We start from the raw sequence: 6,896 nt of genomic DNA, 5'->3' as shown, positions 1-6,896 counted from the left end.
TGTCAAGAGAATGAAAAGATGTTACATATCATATGTCATTGGGAAATTGCAAATTAAAGAACAATAAGATGTTAGAATGGTCACAGTCCCAAGCATTGAAACATCAAAACCTGGGGAGGATAAAGAGCAACAGAGACTCTTCATTCATTGCTAGTGGAATGCAAAATACTGGGTTGGTTCAAAGTTTGTTCGGGTTTTTCTGTTACACCTTGTGAAAAACCTGGATGAACTTATTGACAACCCAATAGTACAGCCACTTTGAAAGATGGTTTGACTGTTTTTCACAAAGCTAAACACTCTTACCATCTGAGGTAGCAGTTGTGTTCCTTGGAGGAATTTACTTAAAGAATGGAAAACTTATGTCTACAGAGAACCTATTCAGGGATGTTTATAGCATCTTTATTCGTAATGACCTCAACCTGGAAGCAACCAAGGTGTCCTTCCGTAGGTGAATGAATAAATAAACTGTGGTACCTCCAGAGAATGTTTTGTCACTCAGCAACTAAAAAGAAAGAAACTTGCAAGTCATGAAAAGACATGGAAAGACCTTAAATTAGCACCACTGACTGAAAGAAACCAAACTGAAAAGGCTACATACTGTATGATTCCAGCTATACGACATTCTGGAAAAGGCAAACCTATGGAGACCAAGATCAGTGTTGCTGGGGGTGAAGGGAAGGGAAAGAGAAACAGGCAGAGTACACAGGACTTTCAGTGCAGTGAAATTATTCTGTGTGATGCTATAGTGGTGGATATGTGTCATTAAATATTTGTCAACATTTATATAATATGCAACTCCAAGAGTGAACGCTAATGAACACTACGGATTTGGGGGTAGATACTGATGCGTCGATTTAGGTTCATCAGTTTCAACAAGTATCCCCTTGTGGTGCCTGGATGTTGCTGGTGGGAGAGATCGTGCATGTGTTGGGGGCAGGGGGTATGTGGGAACTCTCTGTACTTTCTGCTTAATTTTGCTGTGAAATTATAACTGAGCCAAAAAATTAAGTGCCTTTAAATGGCTGAGGACATTTAAAGACTAGGACTGATATTTTATCCCGAGATACCTCAAGCAGCTGCAAGCTGCTGCACATCCCCCTCTGTGGCCACAGACCTTCGATGGAGGCAATGCTGCGTGTCCTTGAGCTTAGTCGTCATCCGGGGGAGTGAAGATCTTGGGATGGTGGCAGCAGAGAAGCATGGCAAAAGCTCAGAAGGAAAATCAGGGCGCGGGGTGAATTCCTGTTAGAGAAGCAGCTGCCAGGTGGCTGGTTCTGGCGTGAGCCAACTCACCTTTTCCCTAGAGAGATATTAAGGAAGATAAATGTTGGGTGGGGTTGCACGCGGGGGCTGGATGATATCCCACAACTGCTTTCATCCCTGTGCAAAGGAACTTATTTTATTTTTCATTTTTGGTTCTTTTTTTGGGGTATGTAGGGGATAAAATAGTGAAGAAATGAGTGTTCAGCACAGAATAGATACTGTTTAAAGTTGTAAGTGAATGGAGAAAAAATGAAAGAGGCAAACTAAACCCGAGATGGGTAAGAATAAAGGTGTTGAATATAAATATTACGTGAAAGTAGTTCATTAATTTTCCATTTTTAAAAGCACCATGGCAAGCTTATAAGGAAACATAAAAATGAGCATATTTTAAGCTAATGTTTATGGGTACATGAAGAAATAAAAAATATTGAGGGAAATGGAAAGTGTTTTTTTTTTTTTTTTTAATTCTAAACTGTAACATAAGGAAATCTCATAGTTCAGTCAACTAGAAGGGAGATAAAATAGTGTCCAGGCATTTCTTAATTGGAAATTTCTTTTTCTCAGCCCAAAAAGAAATTTTCCATCTGTTCGAGCATCTGCTTACTGTGGTTCAAGAATTTCTCCAATTTAGCAAGTAGGTGTGACAATTGTGACATCTGGGAATTTTTCTGAGGGCTCACAAAAGAGTTGAGGTGGTTGGTAACTGGTTTCATGAGCTTTCCACAAATTCCTTACATACACACAGAATTAAAATAGTTGATCACATGGCATGTCTAAATAAACTTTCTTAAAAAGAAGCGTTAAACCAATGCGATGCTGGAACTGCACACGTTTTTTAACCTGTTTCCATGAGCAGAGCAGAAAGTGGTTTGCCCAGTTGCAAGCCACAGGAGGACTTAGGAGATGGGACTTCTTGGTCTGTTGGTAAGGCCTACCCTTTTGAAGCTTTCAGAAAATTGCCTCCTTTCTAAAACCACCACAATATTGTAAAGTAACTATCCTCCAATTAACATAAATTATTTTTTTTTAAAATAAAGTTGCCTCATTTCTCTTTGTCTCAATTTATCCACTGGTTAAAATGCAAGTTTAAATACCAGTGTATTCTGAATACACTGGAATGTTGAGGAAGGAAATATGCTAGGGATACATTTGCTATAGATGAATGTCTCACATTTCTGTGTTGCAATCCTAATGCCCAGTGTGATTATATTAACAGGTGGGGCCTTTGAGAAGTGCTTTAGCCATGAGGGTGAAGCCCTCATTAGTGGGCTCAGCGCCTTATGAAAGTGGCTCCAGAGAGATCCCTCCCTCTCCTGCTATGTGAGGACACAGGCTATGAACTAGGAGGCAGGCCTTCACCATAACACAACCATGCTGGCACCTTCTAGCCTCCAAAACTAGAAGGAAATTTCTATGATTTTTAAGTTACCCAGTCCATCACATTTTGTTATAGCAGTCTGAAGGGATTAAGAGAACAGTCTATGAATGTACATGAAGATCATTATAGTTGAGTCTTCTCCTACCTCTTATGTTTGCTTAGAAACTCTGGATTCTGAAATTTTGTAATTTCTTATTTTCACTTGAGGGGGAAAAAAACTATGGCCTTTAAAAATTTAGAACTTCTGAATATGTCTTGAATGTATAAGTTTTTCTTTCTACCTTTTAAAAGCTGAAAAAGCTATCTTGTTCAATTATTTTCAGTTTGTCTTTATAGCTGTATAATGTCACCAGGTTTTCATCGTGCCCTTCAGTGAGTGTCAAGCGCCTAGGAAAGCAAATGGTTTTGCTCAGTCATTCTCTCTCTATCTTTCCTGTTTGGGAAGAAAAGATGTGAGAGTACTCGTTTAGTTGGTAATCTGGCACGTGCTCAAAGCAATTCTCTCTTTCCCTTCTGAATTTAATGTGTATTCCAGTTCAGCTTTGGTTTGAATGGATTTTCTGTGGTCTCACAGTGCAGGACGTCTGGCTGTGGTCATCAGGGGTGGCTCCAGGTGGCCTGAGGGTTCCTGGCCAGTCAGCTGGTCTTCAGACCATGACTAGAACTCATGAAATATCCAGTTTGAAAAGGTCTTGGTCTCAGCTCACTCAGAATTATTCTGTGTAAAAGGGACCTTTCCAGTCCACATTCTTTTCTTTTGATTTGATTGGAATTCTGTGGGAGTGAGATGATGGGTGAGAAAGATTAGAAACTGAGGAATTTTGATGCAAAACCTGCCTGATGTTATATAAGGTAAATAGTAGTCAGGACTTAATATTTCCTTTAATTACTATGCCAAAGTAATCTTTTCTCTCATAAGAAGTGCATATTTTCTCTCAGCATCCCCCAAGAATCAAATAATATGAGAGATTTGACCTCTTAAGTGATCCTTTGTATTTTGTTGAATTGCTAGAATCTTGTATCTGCTATTCTATTATCTATGTCTATATCTGTACCTATAATGTTAAGAAAATTAACAGAGTCAAAAATAGAGAAAGAATGAGTATATTACTGCGGAATATGTGAAAAGGTGCTCAGCCTAAAATGAATTAGGGAAACAAGAGCACAATGAAATACCATTTTTACATACAACAGGCTGGAAAAAATTAAACACTCTAGCAATATACCAAGTATTGGTGTGGATGTAGATAACTGAATTTCTTATTCACTGCTGGTAGGAATATAAATAGGTTCAACTGCTTTAGACTATAATTTGGCGTTATCTTGTGAACTAGAGCCTTTGTAAACCACTTGACTCAGCATTTCTACCCCCTCGAGTATGTATGTGAACAGGTGTCTATGACAGCCGTCTCCACACCTGGAGACAGCCCACCTGTGGTCCCTGAATGGAGCAGTGATAGTGTCCTGAACCAGGGATAATGATTCTGCCCAACTGTGTGCATCCAAAGCAAGACTAAAGTGAGAAGGACCAAGAGGAGCACCTGATACAGCATCTAATGCTTAGAATGTATAGAAGCATTTCTTGAATAGATGAATGATAAAAGTCATCCATTTGGGGGACTATGTGAGCCTTCAGGTATTGACTGGTGAGTGTTTAAAGAGCCCCTCCCTTTTATCCTGTTTCTCTCTGATGAGGCCACAGATATTTACTAACAGCCCCTTTACCAACTATTTTCACATCACTTAATGATTCTGTATTTTTGTATTTTAAGGAGTAAATTTTTCTCTCTGTCCTTTTTCTTACTAAAACCAGCTTATGAACTTCTGGAGGGCAAAGGCCACATTCTGAATTGCATTTTTCTTTTCTTACAGAACTACATGGAGTAGGTAATCAGTAACTGCTTAGTGGTGAAACAAAATTCTACTCCAATTTTCCTCTTTAAAAAAAAAAAAATTTTGAAAAGAACAAGTCATGGTCAAAAGTAAGGTCTTTCAACCGGGTTAGGTGCTCCATGACTTCCAGTGGATACTCTCATTAAAGAAAAATTTAATATATAGATAGTGAAGTTGTAGCTACTAACTTTATGTGTAGGAATATGTTTGTGACAAATACGAGGAAAATTTTATGTGGTGATTCTAGCATGCAATGAAAGGCATCAATGATAGAAAAACATTGTCTGTCTGATATTCACCCAATTAAAAACATATAAACAATGTGCTATGCTCATTATCTTGCTAAGAAGAATGGAATCCAGAAAGCTGTTGTTATTTCTAAGAGGTTATTTTTGTTGTTGTTTAATCAAGTACTAATCAGGAGAGAGGTACTTTATATAGCAGGAGAGCCAATTTATCCGACATCAAGACTGTGCAGGCAGTTAGCCTTAGATGATTATTCTTAGAACAATGTTAGACATAGTTTTATTTCCAATTAAACTGTACTTTCTGTTGTTAACAGTGGTTGTAGGAGGCAAAAATTTAAAGAAAAGAGAAAAAATGTATTTCCCTACTCTTCCCCTTCTACCATCTCCTGTTGTAACCTTCTAATGTTAATTAATTCATGTGTATCAGATAAGGTTCTTTTGATAGACAGCAATAGAAATCCCAAACTGAAATAACTCAACCAAAAAGGAAGCTCATTGGTTTCATTAATTGAGCATTCTGGATCTGTTATGACTAGGGCTTATTACTAGTTCTACTTACTTAGTGGCATTTACTTAAGGGACAGGAAAGAGAACTTCTGCCTTCGAGAGTAGAGCAAACGCTTGGTTCTCATAAGTTGATATTGAGCCATGGACCCATCCTTGAATCAATCAGTGTGACCAGGGAAACAGAATTAGTTTAGACCTACAGTACTTCTTCTTTGGATGTGGGCCTGGAGAGTGTGTTCAGTTGCCTCTGAACACATTGAGATATGCCTGTTCAGTCCTTGCTGACCCTTTGTGACCCTATGGACTGTAGCTTGCCGGGCTTCTTTGTCCATGGGATTTTTCAGGCGAGAATACTGCCTTTTCCTCCTCCAGGGGATCTTCCTGACTTGGGATCAAACCCTCTTCTCTTGCGTCTACTGCAGTGCCAGGCAGGTTCTTTACTACTGAGCCACTTGGAAAGTCCCACAGGCTGCATCTAGAAGGAATAAATACTTGAACAAAATTTAGGGTACTGTTACCAAGGTTAACAGTGTTTGTGGCAAATACAAGGAAATTTTTATGTGGTAATGCTAGGATGTAATGAAATTCTTAGCATACAAGGCATCAATGATAGAAAAACATTGTCTGTCTGATATCCACCCAATTAAAAACATCTAAACAATGTGCTATGCTCATTATCTTGCGAAGAAGAATGGAATCCAGAAAGCTGTTGTTATTTCTAAGAGGTTATTTTGTTGTTGTTGTTTAATCAAGTACTAATCAGGAGAGAGGTACTTTATATAGCAGGAGAGCCAATTAGCGTTAATGCCATTTAGCATTCCTGTGCTAAATGGTGCAGTTATCTACTATATTATAACCTTTCAATTCAGTTTCACATTTTCTCATAGTAACTCTTGTGATTATGGGCTGCATTTTTATTTTACATTATTTTATTTTTTTATATAGAAGTATGAGGGATACCTGGCAAAACAATTTTTTGTTTCTTGATTGGTGAAAAAAGATGCATGCCACTTTTCTGGTAGGTGACTACAAGGGGTCAATTTGGACCAGACTGTCTTAATTCTAAGAATTTCTTGAAGGTTATTTACTATTCAGATAGTAAAGTCGGATCCCATTGACTTAGGGACAGGGAAAGTATATATAAGAATATTTTGTGACTCCTTAAAAGGTTTCTTCATGTTTCTTTTGCTATGTAAACGTGGAGAAAAATAGAGTAAGTTTGCATTGTCAAGGACTTCTAGGAGGACATAGAATGTTCGTAATGCATTTGAGACCACCTTATCATAGGTGGCTCAGCTGGAAAAGAATCTGCCTGCAATGCGGAAGACCTGGATTTGATCCCTGGGTTGGAAAGATCCCCTGTAGAAAGGAAAGGCTACCCATTCCAGTATTCTGGCCTGGAGAATTCCATGGACTTTAAAGTCCATGGGGTTGCAAAGATTCGGACACAACTAAGTGACTTTCGTTTAATTTCATTTTCATTATTTTAACATTGGAAAGACTGAGATGATTTCAGACAAGTTCACCTGTGTCCCCAAAGGAACATTTGTCCCAAAGGAAGGCAGATATTTGACAAGTGAATTGTAGGAAATCATGAAGATTCATTC

The sequence above is a fragment of the Ovis aries genome, chromosome 2 (genome assembly GCF_016772045.2).
Source record: "Ovis aries strain OAR_USU_Benz2616 breed Rambouillet chromosome 2, ARS-UI_Ramb_v3.0, whole genome shotgun sequence".
NCBI lineage: Eukaryota > Metazoa > Chordata > Mammalia > Artiodactyla > Bovidae > Ovis > Ovis aries.
This window is presented reverse-complemented; position numbering follows the sequence as displayed.